The 22,046-nt window shown below is 39.6% G+C and overlaps 1 long non-coding RNA gene across 1 annotated transcript; it reads right to left on the minus strand.

Annotated features, from left to right (window-relative positions):
• Positions 1–13,579: 13,579 nt before the first annotated feature.
• On the minus strand, positions 13,580–21,236 carry LOC137142501 (uncharacterized). The gene is made up of 2 exons (XR_010916949.1): positions 21,134–21,236; positions 13,580–14,045 (listed from the first exon to the last, which is right to left on the minus strand). It is a non-coding gene; the product is annotated as an uncharacterized lncRNA (long non-coding RNA).
• Positions 21,237–22,046: the final 810 nt, after the last annotated feature.

Genomic DNA, 22,046 nt, shown 5'->3' on the forward strand with positions numbered 1-22,046 from the left:
GTTTTTAAAAAAATCAGCTCATGTTCTTTAAATATTAATAATAATATTTACAACAAAGTCAAACCTCAGGGTAGGCACAGTTAAAAACTGACTGTTTTTGGCCCTCTCTCTTGCAAACAGTGATTTGTTACCAGAGCAAAATCAAATAATATTAGTGTCATCAAACAGAATACAGTTTGCTTTAAAAAATGTCTTGTGAATGAAAGACTTGTTTGAAGAGTAAACCTTCTTAAGCCCCTCAAATAAACTTTTAGTTTAGATTTTAACCAAACGTTTCATGCAGGATAAATAAGTACTAGTATATTTTTGAGGAATAAATGTACTGAAGTTTGAAAAAAATAGTTGTTTAAACTGAAGAAAAAGAGGGTTGTTAAGTTATATTTAACTAACACACAATAACTATTACAGTGAGGTGCAACTTTTTGATGACACTGGCTTGGATTTTCAAAAGGTCAAGGACATGATAATGTGCATAAAATAGGTATATTCATACACACACACACACACACACACACACACACACACACACACACACACACACAATCACTGGAAAGGTCAGAGACCAGGTTTACAGCTTTTTTAAAAGCTACCAATGCAATATTTAAGCAAATATTTGGGATAAATGTTGGAAAATTGCTTGAAGGACTGTACAGAACTCTACATATAAGGCAACATAAACCAATGCTGCCACTTCTGAAGGCACAGAAGTTTGGTTTACTTATTGCATGTTATCTTCTTCCTACGTTCTAATGGCTACTCTCCATCAATCCAGAGAAGTATTTGAGTTCTTTCCCCTCTCACTTAAATTAATTTTGCAAAATATAATATGGAGGAGAAGGATACCACATATGGTCGATACAAATAAGCATTTCAAACATGCAGTACCAGTGGTGTCTCACTAACAGACAAAACATCTCAGGGCCTTGAGCCTATATTATGATGCATGTAGTAGACTGCTATGCCCATGTAGAGCCCCCAGTTGATGTCAGTGATTCAATGGCACCCCATAAAGGTGGACTTATGCTCTTATACAGAGGGCCATTGACGTCATACACTCAGCAGTCCACCTGCATGGATCACAATACAAGATCAAGGTCTAAATCAAGATGATGCTCAATCTACTCTGGAATATTACTATTGGGCCAAAAACTGAGGTCTTTACATGGCTTTCACTCAGTCATTAATTAGTGACTTCATTGGAAATTTTGCTTAAGTACTAAATAAAAACAGAGTAGTGACTCAAGGTTTTGGCCTTCTATTAGTACTAGAGCAGTACATTCATAATGTTGCAGAATAGTACTATAAAAGGCACATACTGTCGCTACACACCCCCTTGCAGCCAGGTATAACTCTATGAGTATGACCCACCTTAATTTTCCCAATTGTGCATCAATAAGTTCACTTTACAGGCTCTGGCAAGGAGAGCACAACACTGACAGTCTGTATCCTTATGTTCACACGTTTTACAAAACTACAATGAATTTTGTACAGAGTATGCCTTGTGAGGTATCATTTGAAAATGCATACGCTGCTGAACATTATTATGCTGGTAAAATATGTGTGGCAACACTGTATGTAAAGTAATAAAATTCTACTGTATAAGACATGTTCCAAGTCTAGGGAACTTCAAACTAGTTCCCCAGAGACAAGACTAGCCATCAACTCAGCCAGTTGTTAGCATGATCAAATGGACTATCACTTAGTTAGGCAGTGTGCATTAGAAGTTTGCAACTTGGTGATAGGAGAACTAGAAGTTCCCATCCCACAGACTTTCAGTCAGCTGAACCCCAGCTGAAGATGATTCTTAAAAAAGGGAAATGTATAAGAAAGGGGAACACACTCCCCAGATAACCCCTCTCCTCCATTTCTCTCTGCCCATGACTTCCAGAATGCCTGAAGAACAAGAAAAGGAGCATTGGACTGGGGAAGGGGTCCTGGTTGAAAGGCATCCAGCCAGTATGTCTGCAAAATCATGTGTTCAGAAAGTCATTTTGTTCTGAATTCACTTAAGCTTGTTAAGTTAGCTATTAGTTGCATTTTTACCTTTTATTTTCTCCTAACTAACTTCTGACTTTTTTGCCTCATTACTTGTAATCACTTACAAATCTATCTTTCTGTAGTTAATAAACTTGTTTTATTAAGCCAAAGTATTTAGAGAACTGAATTTGAGATAAAGTTTGTACACATTATTTCCTATTAATAAAATGATAGACTTTATATGACCTTGTATGGTCCAGGAGGATACTTAAGCAATTCAAGACTCACATTTCTGGGAAGAAAGTGTGGGACTGGGAATTTACTGGGGTCGCTCTGCAGGATAATTCAAGGGTGGCATAGCTGGAAGTAATTTACATGCTGAAGGCTGTGTGTTAACGGGCCAGGAGTGATTTCACAGCGAAGTGTTGTAAAAGGCACCTCAGCTTGTAGAACGGAGGGGACACAGCTGTACAACAGTACAGTCCCTACAGACTGTCACAAGCACACAGTAACAAAATAACATGTCCCTTTTAATAAGGTCTCAGGGATGAAGCAACTGTAACAACAGTTCATAAAGCCCTCACCTCAGGACCCTGGTTCAGAGCTCTCAAACTGAAAATCCAGAAAACATTTGATCAGGCTGGCCTCCTGGACCCTGAGAGAGAGCAAAAGCATACACCCATTACAGTCTGCATGGCTTCTAGTCCCCTTTTCCTTGTTCAGTTTTCTGTTCCTATTTAAATAGCCCAGTCCCGGGCTGGTCAGGGTCTCGATGATACTCATACTGTCTTAGTTATAGGCACCTCCTGTCTCTTAAAGGGGCCGTACACACCTTCATATGTGCCCTAAAGCATAATTGTATGAGCATTCTGCCTGTCCTTACAGAACAAGATTCTACCAGGGCAAGTTAAAATGTAAGAAAGCAGAGATGCTAGTCCTCACTGTAAGGCTGCAAGTAATGCATGGTCAATACTGCAAAACACTTTGTGTAATCATATCAATCATGGCCTAAAAAACTAAGGACATCCCACAAAGGCCAGAACTCTCCTTAGAGTATTCCCAACCCATAGAGTATTCATTGTACTCCAACCCTCCTCAAAAGTATTTCAAATGCAATTGCACTATGTCCGTTTCTCTCAAATGATATGCAATGCCTGCTTCCACATACAGTCCCATTCTTGCACCTTTTCTATTCTTGTCAAACTTCCTGTGATTTGCCTTCCTCCCAAGACAGACTACAGCACTCAGTGTCCATCAAGGCTCTGTAGGTCTGAGTCCAAAAGGGACTTGCAGAATTGTTCAAACATAGGCAGTCTCTGAGTCCTGATCACAATAAGAAAGGAGGCGAGATACTCTTTTACATGGAGTACATTAGTAGTGATTGCTCTTTGACCTCATTCTATGGGGAATGAATTGTGACACCACTCTTCAGTTCCCTGGCAGTCTGTCTCTGGGTTTGTTTCTTTTTAATAGTTATTTCTTTAAATCTCAGTCATCTTGGTCTCTGTGTGTGTTTCTTTAGTATCCATAATCCACAGCTGTGTAAACCAAATGTTGGGGGAACATGCTTTAAAAACACTGTGCCACACCACAACCTTTCATGGATACTGACTTTGTGGTTCAGAAATGTCATGGGCAAAGATTGAGAGATATTGTATATTTATTTCTCCCATTTGAAAAAACAATCAAATATCATAACTGCTATTTGTACATATATTAAATGCACATAAGGGATCATAATATTTATCCCAGTCACAGGGATAAGCATGAGTAACATAGAACCTTCTTATAAATCTGTTCTGAACACCACATGTGTTTATGAATAGCTTTCCTTAAGCATCAGGTACATCTGACGTCTCTTTCCGCTGAGGAAGCAGTTTTTTCTGTAAACTTCTTTCCAAGAGTGTGATCTAGTGATCAGACAATTAAAGTTTAATATGCAGTGTATTAGAATTTATAATGAGAAATAATGGAGAGTGATATTAAGAGAAATACTCATTATTATGGGGGCTGGATATTCTTATTTTTTTCCAAAATATTTCCACTAACCTCGAATAAAAAAAAAAAGAGGAGAATCCGGTCCCCATAGACTACAGGAAATTTACATCATTCTTTAAAAACATTAGCCCCAGTCCTATAATGGGATCCACTCACGTGGACTTTTGTGTAATCCATGTGCTTTATACTGTAGCATTTGATTTTGTTTCTCCAAGGGAGAGGAAGTGAAACAGTGGGGAGGAGACATAGACCTTAGCTGGATACTCTGTGTCTTTGCACACGTGCAGAGGTCAATGTAAGTTAGTTAGAAGGACCCAGAAACTTCCAGAACTGGATGGGGTAGTTACCAAGTGTACTCAGTAGCAGTATAGGAAGTTTTTTTGATGTGGGCAATCCACCTAGCAGGTCATATTCTAGTCACCCTTGGAGAACTGAACCCATCAGAGAGCCCGTGGAGGAGAAGGGAGATTTGGGGAAGTGTTATACATAGCACAGTTAAAAACAGCCCTATGTGGATTCAGTAGCTGATCAACACAGAAGCAAGAATTCTATCTTTTCTGAGAGCTGGCTCCCCGTCCCTGTACCACTTTGGATACAGCCTACAGAATTGTTTCATCAGCAATTTAGTGAACCAGTCAACTATTAACTAAGGGCTGAACTGCTGCTAGTTGTAGAGATCCCCAGGCTGTTTGTTTGCTGATGTGGTTCTGAAGTGTTTGCAAAGACTGAGACACTGCCATCTCAAGCTTTGAAGAGGCTGGGTTACATGCACTATATACTAGGGTCACACTATAAAGACAGAGAAATCATGTCAGAGAAGATCAGAGGGGAAAACCTCGAGATATGTTTCTGCTAAAGAATAGAAAAGGTTATGCTGAAAATGTATCGTTGAATGTACGTAGCAGAAACAGAAGAGGGAAGGCTCTATAGGGCACACCAGTAGATTTACTGTTTATTAGCTTTTGTTTAAAAGTAATTCCTAGTATTCCAAATACTATTTACAATGTGTTTTGTCTTCATTAAATGTTATTTTACTAAAGCCTAACCTACCCTAGAAAATTAGATTGGCATAATTACGTTGATCATGGGTGTAAAAAAATCCACACCCCTCAGCGGCACAGTTAAGCTAACCTAAGTCCACCTATAGACAGTGCTAGATCGATGGAAGAATTCTTCTGTCAACCTAGCGATCACTTCTTGGGAGAATCCCTCCCATTAGGATAGGTAGTGTCTACATTGAAGCTGTGCTGCTGTAGCGCTTTAAGTATAGACATGCCTTATGAAAGTGTATGGAACCCTCTCTTTGAAACTGACAGGAACTATTAAAATCCATGTATTGGGGTTTTACATACAAATAGCCCTGTGGTTATTACTGTGTAATACTTTCTGAAAAGACAGAACTCTGACTTGTGCTTCAGCAAAGAGCTAAGCTTAAGTGTAGGAAGAAGGGTGTAATAAATATATACGGAATATTGCCTGAGCATATCCACCCCCATACACTTGCAATTTATGGACTCATATCAAAGCCAATGAGGCTCCAGACAGGGCTTGAAGGATTGTATCCTGTATCTAAATGCAGGATCAGGGTCACAGATAGGACACATTCCCTTCCCCAAATAGCTTATACATTAAATAAAATCAGACACATACATGCGTACAAAGGTCAGATCCTCAGGTGGTGTAAATTGATATAGCTTGCCTGAAATCAGGTCATTTACACTGTATCACAACAGAGGATCTTGCTCGCAAACCTAGACACTGGATAACTTCGGAGTATGTGGGTATCTGGGGATTAATGAGGAGGAGGTGAAAAGGAGGTGGAATTTAAGGAGGGATTTGAAAGAGAAATCTGGAGGTGATTGGTGGGTGTGGACTGGGAGTCTGTCCCAATTGTAGGAGGCAGCAGGCCACAAGGTAGGAAGCCAAGAGTGGGAGAGGGAAATGAATGGAATGGAGAGGTGAGAAATAGGATGAGCACAGACAGCAAGAAAGAGGAGACAAAATCCCTAAAATTATGTCTTTTGGGCTTTTTCCATCACTGATAAAATCCACTTTACATGAGGGTTGGGGAGTTGATTTTTTAATTTATTTTTATACACATTACATAAAACATTCATGTTACTTCAAACTGTCTCTGTAAATTCTCTCTGAGACAGATTCACTAGGGTCCTAAAGTGCTTTGAGGTAGATGTGGCTTTTTGAGGTTACACAGAAATGACAAGTTTTTGTTGTCTGATGTGCCCTGTTTATGCTGAATTTTCATTTTCAGAGCTTTATGTTTGAAAGGATTATACAGAACTCTATATGAAAATCTGACCAGCAAACTCCCTCCTATTCCTAGGTTGCAGATTTTGACCAGATATAGCCTTTAAATTGCCTGATCAGATTCTGTCCCAGAACTGCAGTTCTAGGTCTTCCCAAATTTAGTTATGTTCTATGGTTAATTAAACACTCATTTGCATATTTCACCCAGTTGCCTAATTACAGGGATATCAAGTTAACAGAATGTTATCACCGTACTGGCATTATGCCTTAGACTAAATCTAGCTAGTAGAATTTTGCTGTGGTCTTTACTATAGGCCTTTACATCTACAGAATTATTTATTTCATTTTTTTGCCGGCTCTTATTGGCAAGATTCCTTGCTCACCCCTATTCAGGGAATCAGAGTGACTGTTGGCAAGACACACATAAGCCAAAAAATATAATATAAAAACATAAGGCCAAATTTTGTTCTCATCTGCATTCATGTGCCATCCATTTACTTAAAAGAGTGCTCACATCCAAGGACAGATTGTTTCTAGATAGATATAATTATAATGATCATGTATTGTGTGTGTTGTGGTAGCATCTAGAAGCCATAGCCATGGACCAGGACTCCATTGTGACCTTCACTGTGCAAACACAGAATAAAAATGATGGTTCCTGACCCAAAGACCGTATCATCGAAGCAGTGGCATGTAGGGACATTTGTATTAAGCCATGTGATGCTTTGGGGATTCACACAAACCAGTCAGAGGTTCTCTCACTGCCTGCCTTGTACCCCTGGGTGCCTCTGTGCTGTACAGCTTTATCTCAGAGCCCTAACACCAGCTTCACAGTCTCAGCACAATGGTCTCACCCTGGCTTCCACCAGTCAGATACTCCTATCAAGGTGACGCCAACAACCCTTCCAAGTCCTGAGTCTCCCCAAAACCTTCTCCTCTGCCCTGTCCAGTCCTTCTCACTGGATGCTCACAGAAGCTACTAAGTTTGCTGCCTCCAAAGAGAGTGCACACATCAGCCTGTTAGTATGTGTCTTCAACGAACCTAACTACAACACAACAGCACTGACAGCGTTTGTGGTTAAACCAAGAATACATTTACTAACATAGGCTTAAGTGATTTCAAGCTGGAGTGAAAGAGCTATGAAAGGATTACAAACAAAATGAATGGTGTGTCTAAAATTCAATTCTAATAAGATACAGCTTTGCCTAAGTTTCTTCCACCAAGTTGTTAGCCTTTTCCAGCATGACTGGCTCTTCCAGCCAGGATCCAGCCGACAGAGAATCAAAGCACTGCTTTCTCTGTATCCTCAGGAGATGGGTATCCCTAAGTTTTTCCAGCAGTTCCATCCCCAAAGTTTATCTTTGAAATCAAAGTCAGGAAGCCATCCTGGGTGGTCAGCTTGACTCAGCTTGCTATGTTCACCAGGGAGCCCAGGCCGTGTTGATATTGCTGTCTCCTTTGATTTTACAATGCAAGTGATCTGGAATCTCAAGTGCAAATGAATAGCCCATTGTCCTTGTCTCTTGTCACACCTGGTTCAGTTTGCCACCGAGTCAGAGGTATTTGCCATCCTCTTTGTCTGGAAAATCCTGTTTTTTCCCTCTTTTGTCTGTTTACAGTCTCCAAAACATCTCATCAGAGAGTATCCATAAAGTCACTTACAGCATTGTTATATGCATTTCACACTGATATTAACAATGTGGTGTTAGTTTTTAAACGATATGTTACAAGACAACTTTTAAATAAATATGACAACAGTGTGTGAGGTAGAGAGAGCAGGTCAGGCCAGCTGAATTTTATTGTTATACACCAGGACTCTTGCCATCTGGGATTGGGGTGCTCATAGGATCACAGGCATGCAACAACTTTTTAGCTGTCATTAAAAGCTAACTCTGTTCTACCACAGACAATTCAGTTCCAAAATTGCATGACTTGTACACTTAATTCTACACATGCATGCCTTTTTAGACTTCCATATAGAAATGCACTAGTTCAGTGGTTCCCGAACTTTTTAGGTCATACTCCCCCAACCCCTGTCTGCACCCCACCCCCCGACCTCCCACAGCTGGGGCTAGGAGCCATGGTCAGGCTACAACAGCCGGAGGCAGAGTCGGGAACAGTGGCCAGGTACTGAGGACGTGGCTGGGCACCAGGATCCACAACAGCCGAGGCTGGGAGCACAGCTGGGGGTCAAGCCGAGGAACTGTGGCCGGCAGCCAGGGATTGCACCAGGAGCAGAGGACGGAACCATGGTTGGGGGATGGGGCCGGAGCAGAGCTTCCTGCAGAGCTGGGTGGCACTTCCTCCCGCCTCCAATGGGGGCTGACCTGGGCCCTGCTGCACCTTCCCCAACATTCCTCTGCACCCCACTGGGAGGGCACATGCCACAAATTAAAGACCTCTGCGCTAGATTAACTCACCTCAAGAGCTCTGCAAAATGTTCCCATATAGCTATAATCGAGTTGCTCTTATCAGCACATATGAAGTTTTCGTAGATGCCTGGTATAAGAATGCAAACTTCAAAGAGCTGTGTTACACATTAATAGAACATTTAATTTAATCATCTGGCAGAAAGGTACAAAGGCATGATGTCACATTAATAATTATTGAATCAATGAGTTGTGCAAAGAGAGATGTTCCCTTTTTTACCTACATAATAGCAAGTCCCCAATCAAACCTTGTGCATTCAGTTCTACACTTGCATGCCTTTTTAGTGATGTTTCACAAAATGGCATCCTCCATCTGCATTCAGGAGCCAGAGTTCAACCACATTTTAATTCTGGAGCATGCAATATATGTGTTGCATACATACATGGCAAGTCCCTGCATCTAAGTAGTTAATTTTCCCTGTCAAATGTGTTTCTTAATCTGTAATTGTGGTTAAGGTAGAAAACACATCTATAATATTAGGGACAAATACCTTTAAAAAAAAAAAAAAAAAAAAAAAAAAAAACACCACACACACCAGCAGTTTAAAGAGGGAAAAAAAATGGAAAGCCAGCAAAATTTATTTTAAAAAGATTCTTGAAAGTACCAAAACAGAGTTTTTTTTGTTTGTTTTTTTAAATACCCTTAGCTCTGCCCTACCACTCCCAAATTGCAGAGAGTAGATACATTTTGCTAAGCAATTTCAGAAGCCCAAAGCTGTAGCCAGAAATATGTTATGTTCGGTATATTCTCACCTATAATATGAATTCAGCAGGCTGAGTTCATGATTTTTGTAGACACATCCAAGACACAATGAAAAAGCTAAAAATTCATGATAGATCACATAGCTTGCCAACAGTTTGACATTTTAAACTCCATCTTTCTTAAAGAATTTAAGTAGAGACTTCTCACTGTTTAGGAGACTTTAGATCCAAAAACTTGTATTTCTTCAGCACTCATGTATGGATATAACAGGCTTGAACAGATGGCTGTTGCTATCTAATGCTAGGCATTCCTTGGTTTAATTGCTATAGCAAGGTATGGTTAGCTGAATCACAAAGCTACGTGTGTTGTGAGATGGGTTACTACTTTGCATGGTGTGCGTGCTGATGGAGGGATTAAACAAATGCATTAAAACTATTCTGAAAATGAAAATTCTTCTTTCTATATCCCCCTTGTCTAATTACTTTAGATTTTCCAGAAATATCCTACCATAATATAAACAAACACGGGGACTACAGTCAGATTGTGTTTGTATTATGCAGAGACGCCAGTATTTCCATAGTGAAGGCAGAAGGTAACTGTCTGTTCTAGGTCCAATTTTTAACCGACTCCGTCCTTTACTTCACCAGAATGAAAACAGTCACATATATACAAAGTTACACCCAGAAATGTACATGATCCTACAGACCAAGTGTCTTTCCACTGCTCCCATTTTACACATGAGCAAAGTTTGAGACACAATTTGATCCACAGCCTTCATCTGGACTTTGACAGAGAAACTTTCCCAGTTTAGATGCCCAAAGAGATCCTTTCCAACCCCATTAGTTCCCTCAGCAAGAAAGCTGGGGCCATTAATGCTTTACTTGACCAGAGGTCTGTGTTTCTGAGCTCCTGAACTCAACATTGTATGGTTTTCGGAGAGCTCTATGGGAACTCCTGACCCCGCCTCCATGGCTGGCGAGGGGCTCCTGTCAATAGAGACAGGCTGGCTCAAATGGTTGGGGGTGGGAGGGGAGAAGGGGACAAGACTTAAAGGCATCCTGCATAGAACAGATAGACATATGTCAGTGCACAGAGTGCAAGAGTAGAGATCAGCCAAAAGAGGAGTGGGGTAGGGACAAACATGTAGTCTACAACTCTTCAAGAGAAGCTATAGGCTACATCTACACTATGGGCTGGGGGGTGGGTCTTATTCCCAGCTCATACACACATACTTGCACTAGCTTGGAGAGAGCTGGTGTGAAGATAGATAGTAGCATATCTACAGTAGTATGGACAGGAGCAGCAGAAGCACAGGTTACCCATGCTGAGTACAAACCTGCCTGAACCCCATTGGTACGTATATGGCAAGGCTAAGCCATGCCTCCACTGCTGCTGCCCATGTTACTTTGGCTACACTTCCATATATAGTTATACTAGCTCAATGAAAACTAGTGCAATTGTGTGATATATAAGCTGGGAATCAAACCCCCAACTCATAGACATAGCCACTCCGCAGTCACTCCATGGCCTGGAGGAGAAGGGAGGATTCTCTCTCTTGCTCCCTTATGCATCTATCTACTCAGTGGCATGCCCTACCTGGCTATCTGGTCTCTGTGCGGACATAAGGATTTGGCTTTGTGTGAGGCTATTATGATGCTCGTATGGCCCTGGGTCATAATGGCACCCACTATGGACAGTGTCTACATCTGGCACTGTAAAAAAACACATACATATGAAAGACTGCTGCTCCTTTTCTGTAGTCCTAGGAACATGTGTGTGTATTGATCTAGGTAAAGAGTTTTACTGCAACAGGGTTATTCATGTTTAGAGACTTTTTTTTCTTGTCTTTGTTGATCCTTGGAGATTTCTCTGGTTTCATTTTATTATCTTCCCTCTTTTATAGTTTAAAGAGGTGCATCTTAAAAGGAAGCTGAAATCTTTGAAAAGCAGCAGGGAAAAGGGTTCGTCTGCCTACACACCTACCACATCTTAGAATTCTCTTTGTACTTCAAATAGGTCTCATCCTTGTTTTTACTTTTCAGTATCTCCTTCTTTCTGATCATTTGAGTGTCCTGTAGCTGCTTTCTAAATCCCCTAGTAAAAATATCTACAGGATATTAATGGTGCCTTAGAGAGACTGCATTGTGAGCACACAGCACATCCATTGCTTGCTCAGGTACACAGCTATGCATGAGATTTGTTGCCATCTGGATACCAGCTTGGTTGGGGAGAGAGTAGCTCTGCAGAAATAAGGCCAGTTTTGTATATTTTTCTTCCTTTATTGGAATGATTTTGTTTAATTTTTCTCCCATCCTAGCACAACAGTCCCATCCCCATAAATAAGAGCCATTGTGCACTTTTTTTTTAAAAAAAAAAAAAAGCTACTATATATAAACAAAGTCAATGTCAGGCAGACAGATGGATGTACCTTGTACACAATATAAAAAGAAATGCCAAAACTTCCATATCCAGATGATCCCCAGTTCTATGGGGTTTGAAATCTGGATCTGAATTTTACAGTGTGGGCTCCTCTCTCATTTGAACCCCTATAAACTACATCCTACTGTGCACGCACTGAGATCACTTCATCACAAAAAAGATTAACAAAATCCGGGCAATACTGAATTGCACGTGTTTTCAGAGTAGATCAGTAGTAAATACTATACTATAGGAGTATTTAGCCACTGATACAATATTTAGCATGTACACAAAGAGACAAGGTCAGCTTTATTTAAAAAAAAAAAAAAAAAAAGGTATCTCAACCAAAGAGAACTTAGTTATCAATTTCCCTGCACAAATTACCCAGGGTACCAGTGGTGTACCAAGGGGAGGCGGGCGGAGGGTGGGGGGAGGGGGCAGGCCCCTGGGCTCCGGCCTGCGGTTGGGACACTGGGCCGGCCCTTCATGATGCGCAGGGGGTGAAGGGGTGCAGGAGGCTTTGAGGGGTGCAGAGCCACCCGTGCCCCCTGCGCATCATGAAGGGCTGGTCTGAAGCGCACTTACCTGCCGCTCCAGCCCCACAGCCTGGCGCCGGCTCAGATGGGGCAGCCTCACCTTCTTCCTGTCATGAAGGGCCAACTCAGTGCCCCATCTGAACTGGCACAGGGCTGCGGGGCTGCAGTGGGAGAGGCTTGTGCTGGGTAAGTGCAGGGAGTGTGGGGGGGGTGGGGGGTAAAGCCAAGCTTACATTTGGCCCCATCCTCCTCTGCAAGTACAGACCCTGCCCTCTGGGGCAGCTGGGGGTGGTTCCAGAACCAGTCCTGCCCTATGGGGGCGGGAGGGTGGACATAAGGCAGGGTGGCACAAATGTAGGCTTGGCCCCTGGCCACCAGAGACCCTCAGTACTCCAGTGCAGGGTACACTTAAAGCTGAATAGATCCTTTGAGGAACTCTACAGATGGAAGAAGCATGTAGTTAAACATCATTGTTTCTTTTTTAACTTGGCCCTTTAAATGGTGAAACTTTCCACCCTTGTACAACAGATCTCATTCCAAAGCCAGCTGCTTATCCATAAGGCAAACAAACACAACACCCATTAGTAATCAAAATTGTGTAGGTAATAAATTAGCATGGAAACCTGAAAGATTTATTGACTGAAATAAAAATGCCACTGATATTGACAAAGATAAGTGAATAGTAGGTGAGCAAAGATACTGCAGATTTTTTTTTTTTTAAAGCAGTCCTCCAGTGAAAATGAACCAAAGTCTTTAGGCAACAACAATTTTACAAATGCTTCAAGGAGCATTAGCAGCAATTGTCTCCTGTTTTAGGTTCCACATGTAGCATAGCACTTTATTTGTAAATTTCCTAGAAGGAGGAAAGCTACAAAGGGTTTGAAGCTGTAGAAAATGGTAAAAGGTGTATTTAGTAAAAGGTGATCATTACAGCTGGGAAAATCATTCTTAATTAATACTTTAATAAAGTAATTTTGAATCCTTTTCTGTTTGGAGAAAATCATGATGTATTTGCAGGCTATTTGCAATTAATTGAAAAATTCTGTAAATAGTGCTTGATCTGTACTTCCCCCCTCCCCCAAAGCTTTGCCTATGAAGTTACACATGCAAATCTGCATGCACAAGTGTGCTTCTTGTTTGCATGTGAAATTACTGCAAATGTGAGAGAAAATTGTATGAATCTGAAATTCTAAAACAGATGTGGAATTTTTGCCCAAAACAAATAATTGAATTCTGAAAACGATAAAAAAAATAACTTTGTTCTTTACCATATGTTTATTTAAATCATGTGGCCCAAGCTCCAGGGTCAAGAGTCAGATCTGAATTTCTGGTACCCTACAGTTCATATCTGAAGTTTTGGTTCAAGTTGTTATAGAATCTGGGTCCAGTTTTAGATTTGCAATACTTTCAAAAGTGAAGTTTGTTCATGATTTTGGGTCAGGAACATTTCTACTTGTTAATCTGACAATGAAACAGAATAAGAACTGATCTTCTACATATTTCTGTGGTGTTGGTGTAATAAATGAGGTTGTTTCAGTTCAACAATGGTGCTCAGACTGGCAACAGGTTTATGTGAGTGTTGGAGTACAACTTCAAAATTTTCAGAGATGCAACTTGCAGGCAAAATCCTTTAGTCTTTGAAGAGGACCGGAAATCAAGCTCTCCCATGAACTGTTTAGTTCCTCTGGCCATGGATGAAGCCAGAAAAGGTGGAGGAACTTAAAAAGAAAAAAATGTTAGGTGAACTCTTTTGGACTTCAACAAGAGGTAGGTCCTGTACTGGACCACCATTCAAATTGGCCCAAATAAGTCAATTAACCACACTGTGCCTCAATTTATCCATCCGTACAAAGTACACACACACACACACACACACACACACACACCCTAAAACCCATAAATCAGTGTGTAATCTTCACCAACATCCATGTGTGTATAATATTTGTAATATATAGTTATAATTAAATTATATTTATTCTTAAATTAATCTAACAATAGATCCAGAGAAACTGGAGAATTATGTGAGAATTATGTATTTTATGAAAAGGGTGATAATCAGTGTGTAATCTTCACCAACATCCATGTGTGTATAATATTTGTAATATATAGTTATAATTAAATTATATTTATTCTTAAATTAATCTAACAATAAATCCAGAGAAACTGGAGAATTATGTGAGAATTATGTATTTTATGAAAAGGGTGATATATGGTTGATACTACATATAATATAATACTCTGGGATGATAATAGAGTAGTCTGAACCAATATGGGAAATTATAGACGCAGAGAATCAGAGAAGTGTAAGACTGGAAGGGACCCCCAAGAGGTTATCTAGTACAGTCCCCTGCACTCAAAGTAGGGCTTAAGTATTATTTAGACCATCCCTGACAGATGTGTGTCTAACTACTCTTAAAAAATCTCCAGTGATGGAGATTCCACAACCTCCTCAGGAAATTTATTCCAGTGCTTAACTACCATAAGTGCTGGAACTAGGAGTACTAGGGTGCTCCATAGAGTGAAATTAAAAAACAAAAGACACCCAAAAATTGTAAACAAGCCTTTGAACCAAATGTAGTGGTGACACAAATGTTAGCACAATCTTGATTTTAAAATTGTCAGTGAGAGAGAATCCATCACAACGCTTAGTAATTTGTTCCAGTGGTTAATTACTCTCACCATTAAAAACCATACTTTTTATATGCCCATACCTAGGAATTAGTCAGAATCTGGGGTAAGTAGTGTTTGCATTCAATGTGAGTGAAAAAAGTACCTCGTGTGATAAGGGGATGAGTGAAGAGTGTTTTAGCAGAAACTAAGAGAATCATTAAAAAAAATTCTAGTTAGTCTTTTAGTTGTTTTTCTTAACTCATTCTCTCCACTCCCCACACAGCAACAGCCACTGGATGCTAAATCGGTTTAACTTGTACTCATTTTTACAACATCTTACCCCAAGATATGATTTATTCAGCAATTTACATGACCTCTGTATCTAGCGCATAGCAAGCAACCAGGACATGCTGGTTTGATTGATTCCCTCCTGAAGAATTTCTGTTTTATTTTATCTTTTGTTTTCACCCTTGTTGTTTTGCAACAATAGTTCATTTTAGCACGTTTAAACCAAGTGCCAGATAGATTTTCAGAAATAAAGAGAGCAATGCACACAGCACAACCCAGCTCAGGAGTGAAAGGGAAGAATGCAAAAAGATGCCCATGGGGGAGAGGATGGGATATTTACACAGGGCGGGCTCCAAAACCATGGACCTTCCCTATCACACAACACTCAACCACCTACAGGTGTACACCACATGAGCTGGTAAAAATGTACTTGTGAAAGGGTTGATGACAGTTCCAGATCTATAATTCATTCATTCATTCCCAATGTGCATCTGTTAGCTATAGCACAATGAACAATGATGTTATAATCTAAGGGTCTGACAGCATTTCCATTATAAACAGGCTTTGTAATCCGACTGTAAAAATTCACTCCAGAGTAAAACTTGGCAGAGCGATTCTAAGATCCAATAACTAGATGGTTTTGTCTTCCAAATGATGGCCAGACAATCAAGTGGACTTGACCAATTAACAGAATCCTCCATCTGGTGTGGATTCTTGTGGACCACAAACAGCAGCACGATCAAAAAAAGATATTTGCTCCTCTGGCTGAACCAACCAAGCTCAGTTGGAAACGCCTAGACTTGCTGCAGCTGGATGTTGTTTTTTTGGACAGAAGCAAAGTTAGAAGTTCTCTGGCTTCAGATATTTTTTGCTTCCTAATAAAGATGGCTCGAGTTATGGAAAACTGGTTATGTCTAATTGTGTTAGGTATTTAGAAAAGCAAATGTTACAACTGAAAACAGCTGAGATCATTGTTGAGATTTAAAAATTATTTGCTGTGAATGAGCAGTATTGTTTGACAAATATTTTTCTTAAGGGATTTCACTACTCAGTGTGCAGTCAGCCTCCACATTTACCTGATTAGCCAGTTCACTTTGTACCTGTTAAGTATGCATTAAAAATATTATTATTATTAGGTTTTCTTACAGAAGTGCCCACAACGTGTTAGGCGTTGTCCACATTTTGTGAGGCACACTTCCTGTCCCAGAAATCTCACAGTCTGAGATTGCTTATTTTAGCACTAAATAGGAAGGGAACAATGCTTCATGGCATTTTATGCCCCTTCATAACATCTGTAAAAATATTAATAAAAGTTATGGGTCAGAGCCTCCACTGATGCAAACTGGCATAGCTCCATTGACTTGAAGGCTACATCTTAACTGCAAAAAAGAGATGTGTTTTTACAATAATAGTGAATGAAATGGCTGTGACACTGTAAAAATCAGACAAGGTACAGGCAATTTTTAACCTCACTGTAAGTAGTCAGTGTCAACACTATACCCAGAACCTAGGTTTTACCTCAACTAGCTACACTGAGGTAAAAGTTACTTGTGCCTTTTCTCCAAGAGGAATTCACATCAAGATAGCTAACTCCAGTTAGCTAACAATGTAAAAAAACAAAAACATACCTTTGTTTGCAGTGGAGACTTAGCCTCAGTTAATGGAGCTATTTATGATTTATACAAACTGAGGAATTGTCAAAATTATCTTACATTTATAAAGCATCTTTGATCCCTAAAAATCCCAAATGGGATCTTTTACAAAGAATGTCTAATTAATCTACCACTGAAATGCAGCCAAACTTGGGAAGGAATGTGGTAATGACAGCAATGCTACACTTTGAATTTAGAGGCCTGGTTGGAAATATAGGAAAATTCATGTAAGCAGAGATAATTATGATGTTCGAATTTGGGTAGGACACAAACAAATACCTCATCATCTTTCACAAAATGACAAGGATTCTTTAATAATTCTTAACTTTTTGGACTTTGACTTTATATCTCAACCAAATAAAATTTCTTGGCTCTCTCTGCTGATCCATCTGTAATGGCAACATTTCACACTTTCTCCTGTACTGCACTGCATTCTTTTAGCCTTTACCTTTCATCTCATCCCCTTGGCCAGATGTTATTCACAGATTCCTTGAAGGGATCTCAGAGTTTGGTGTCAAAATTTCAGCCCCCAAAAGAAATGATTTAAAAAAGTAAAGCAAAGCATGAACTAGAACACTGTATGTAACCAAATTAAAAATGAAAACCTTAATGTTTGAAACTGAAGGTGTTAGGCTGGATAGCTCAAGGCACTGGTGATGCATTAGGGAAACTTTTAGTTCTACATTCCCACTTCGAAATGCCCCAGGTCAGTAATAATAATGATACTCTTCAGTAATAATACTATGGGTGTTTGGAGACCAATGTGAAATGAATTTGGTGGTCTCAGTCCAGTCCCTAAAGACTGGTGTTCACATAACCATCACAATGTATACCTACTGGCAGTCATAGCAGAGAAGCTAAGGATTGCATGGAATAGGAGACTGAAGGCCAGTCCCTCTTTATCCTAAGACTGGGAGTGCTGTCAGTCCATCATCTCTCACAAGTACTAAATCCATTTTGAAATTAATTAACCTAATTTTTCAAAGTATTGACTTTACGAAAGAAAGATGAGAGAAGGACTCGGGAAAAAATAAAATAAAAATAAAAATAAGAATGGCAGAATAATGAATAGCAGCTAATAAAATATTCTGGCACATAAATCTTCACTTCCACCTAATATGTATAACCTTAATGACAGCAGAAGAGATTGTGAGTAGGCTGTTCACAAACAAAATCTGGGACACCATGTTCCTTAACAACTAGCGATGACCCCCCGCTTTGTCTTTGCAATGCCATTCAATATATTTGTAACCAATGCATATAAAGTATCTTATCAGTCCATATGATCCAGCAGCTCTCTCATTGTGGGTCCAGATAGTCTTATGTACAGACATATTAGGGAAATGGGATATGGAAATGATGTGCACCATGTGTATTCAGTATATTTATATTATTACTTAGGCTAAAAATCTAGGACTTTTAGTAGGAAAAATAGGCAATAAGTCAAAAGTATTCCACATCAGAGAAAGGGTATATTTTATATCAGGTTAGAGTATTTCACATCATGGAAGGTGATTAACAGCATATTAGGTAAGGATGTAAGTGCTATAAATGAGTTTACATTCTGCACTGTAAATATTCAGCAATGCTAGTGCCTGAACAAAGAAACCAAGATTACAAATGCAGTTTTGGACTAAGTCCAGTCTGCTTTCCAATCACTATTTTTTTTTTTTTTTTTTTTTTGGGGGGGGGGGGGGGGGGGAACCCGCCGGACGGCAGACTTCATTTTTATATAAAATCATTTATCCAAACCCTTCATTGTTCTAGGGATATCACCCTTCATATCTTAGAAAGGGCAAAAGGTTTACAATTGTTTTTACAGGCAAGGCTTGAAAATAATTATGATTAAATTGTACCAAATATTTGCCTTCATAATCTGAATACGTCCCCTTGTTACTAGTTAAGTAAATCAGTCTATCAAACACATTCAATTAAATTAAATGGGAAAAAAGTATTTTAATTTAAAACAATGTATAATTAACTTATCAAAGTCAAGGATTGAAAAACAGATTAGATGTTTCTTTAGATAATGAGAACATTCACAGCTATATTAGATAGGATAAAAAATTAGAAATTGTACTCACAATTCTGGGCATAATCTAAATTGTAAATGGTAGGGGCTAGGATGAAATTTCTTCCATGGGCAGGTTATTCCATAAAATTGCTCACACCAAGGTTTCCTAAACTTTTTCTGAAGCATCAGATATCGGAGGAATATCTGAGAATTGTCAGAAATAGGATACTGAAATAGATAGACCTCTGGTTTGGTCTGCGATGGCAATCCCTCTGTTATATTCCTCCTCAGCCATCTGTCTATTTACTCTACCCTGTCAGAGACTCTAGAGATTAAAAGGTCACTGTGTATCTACCTGCAGTACAGTCAATTGCAATGCAAGATTCCCTCAGTGTGCCACCAAAGTCCCCTCATACAAGGTGAGGATCTGCATCACCAATTCATTTTTTGGCTTCAGTGCTGAGCCTGTAAACAAGGATGTCAATTATGGTGCAAGTTTTTGGTGACACTTAACTAGGAAATAGACTAAGACCACAAACCTATTTCACATCAGTCAAAATGAAGAACAACCAGATGATACTAGCAGCATATCTTTATTATTAACCAGAAATATGCTTGACATCTTTGCCTGCCATTGCCAAGTCCCCATAACCAGCCCGATCCTCTGGGAATGCTCAAAGGACTTGTGTAACTGTAGTTCTCTGTAATTATTCTCATATCTGAATGAGAGTCAGGCTATTCTAAATACGTCCATAACTTCAGTCCCATTCTATTGCGCCCTGATCTAATCTTAGTTTCATAGAATGGCTCAGGTCTCCATAACTGCGTGAACTAATGAGTGGTCTTTAAAGGTAAGTCTACGCTGCAATAAAACATGTGTGGCTGGCTTGTGTCAGCTGACTGATCTCACGGGTTTGGGCTGTGTGGCTATAAAATTGCAGTGTAGACATCTGTGCTTGGGCTGGAGCCCAGGCTCTGGGACCCTACAATGAGGAAGGCAATGGAAGTTGTAGATGCTCAGCCAAGATTAGGCTGAAAGTCCTGATTCAAAGCCCACTAAAGTCAACATAAGGCTTCTCCCTTTACTTCCTTGGATTTGAGATCCAGCACTGAGTTTGTATAGATATGTAAAGTGTTGACTATTAGCAGATTGTATTGCATGTCAGTGTTGTGATCTGTTCATGAGCATTCATTTATTCTGTAATCTCCTGAATAAAGAGTTAACATAACTTCCAAAAATATATGTCTAATATGAGAAATATACACCATACATACTGCTATTCAGGCATTCTTCCACTTTTATCTTGAATCTCATTTTCATTCAATAGAAACGAAGCACACGCCTTTACATAGATAATAACTCAATTTGTAAAGTTTCTATGAAAACATCCTGTACCATGAAGAATGCATGGAATTCTCTGTCAGACAGACCTCTACTCCCTAGCATTCCTTTCTAGTCAGCCTCGCACATGTGCAAAGTATTCATAACACCTTTTATAATTCAGCAGGGTTATAGAAATAAGTTAAGTGAATGTTTCTCAGTAAGAATATGACACCCATACTAAAACAGAAAGGAAAAGCCTGATAGTGGGAGAACCACTGAGGCAGAGATAATCAACACTACAATGAGATAGAAATATAGAAAAGGAAATAGAGAGAGAGAGAGAAAAAAAAGGGGCTTCAATGATCTAGCAAAATGGTATATAAGCACATAGGTTTTCACACATAGAACATAGCTTGCATCAGTAATAACCATAAAGTATTAATAAAAATGCACCTATCCAAATTGTGCACTAAAAAACCACAACATACTAAAAACTATCAACATAATGTGACAGTTTCCTCCAAACCTGAGTTACACAACAGCCCAGCAATTCATCCACCAAGAAAAGGGCTGAGGAAAAGATCAACAAACTGAAGTTGTGTCAGACACCTGGGGGTAAGCTCCAAAGTGGAGGTCTTGACACTGAGAATGCCAGGCCACAGAAGTTCCAGTCTAGAAACCATTGCAATCATCCACAAGGGGAAAGAATTTTTTTCTAAGATAATCAGGGTCCCCTGTAGGGGTGTATAAACAAATGTCAATACCTTAAATTACACCTTCAAACAAATAAGAAGCCAGAGTAGTCTTTGGAGAAATGGGGTAACATACGACAACCAACTCAATAGACAGCTGCTTTCTACACTTTCTAGTGTATAATTCAAGCATAAATTTAAAAAAAACCCACTTTTTTTCTCTTACCTCATATGTAGTTTCTTGGCTATATAACCTCTTCTGTTTGCTAGCATTTAATTACCTTTATTTCAAACATCTACTGAGTGTATCTATTATGGCGGTATACTCCTCAGACCAGCCCTGAGAGTGTTGCATTATGCCAGGTGGGTGCAATCAGCCAATTAAACTGCAAACAAGGGAGATGTAGGCTAAGTGGAGGGCACTAATTAGGAGGAAGTTCAGCTGTGAGGGAACAGGTGGGGCGTCTATGATCCAGCCATGCATAGGATAGACCACCTGAAAATTGCCAAAGTCAGGGAAGGCTGCAAAATTGTTCTTATCAGAAGACTCAACCACCTTTAAGATATCATAATAATTTCCATAGCAGCCAGTTTGATATCACAGAGGAATGTGACTATGAGAGAGGAAGAAAGAGCAGGTGCAGATGAACTCTTTTGACACAGAGATCCTGTTTCCATGCATATTTCTTCAGTAGACAAGAGCAGAGAAACACCAGAAAACATAGGAGTTGGAAGCATAATTGTTTCTATGCAGAATTTTTTTCAGAAACTTCCATGAGACATTTACCATTTTAAATAATCAATCAGTGACAGAAAGACAGTATGGATGGAAGTGTAATGGTAGCCTCTTTCTAAGTGTCTCCTGCTTTCCTCCTAAGAACTGCTGTCTTAAAGCAGTCGCAGTCTGTCTTCCCCCCTGTTCAATATGTAAGTGAGACATCCAAATGTAGGAAATAGGGTGACATGAAATTTCCTTTTTTCACAGATATGATTTCATTTTTATTTTGATGTCATAAATACATGATAAAAAGCATTACACAGGCAGTGAATTTCATGCAGTCCCATCTGAGGGATAATTCACTCACCTCTGTATCATTAAGTGCTGTGGAAAGTCTAGCTCTCTGGCTGGCTTTAGAAGG

Source organism: Emydura macquarii, unplaced genomic scaffold (assembly GCF_026122565.2).
Source record: "Emydura macquarii macquarii isolate MOO-44397 ecotype Brisbane River unplaced genomic scaffold, CSIRO-AGI_Emac_v2 contig_374, whole genome shotgun sequence".
Classification (NCBI taxonomy): Eukaryota; Metazoa; Chordata; order Testudines; family Chelidae; genus Emydura; species Emydura macquarii.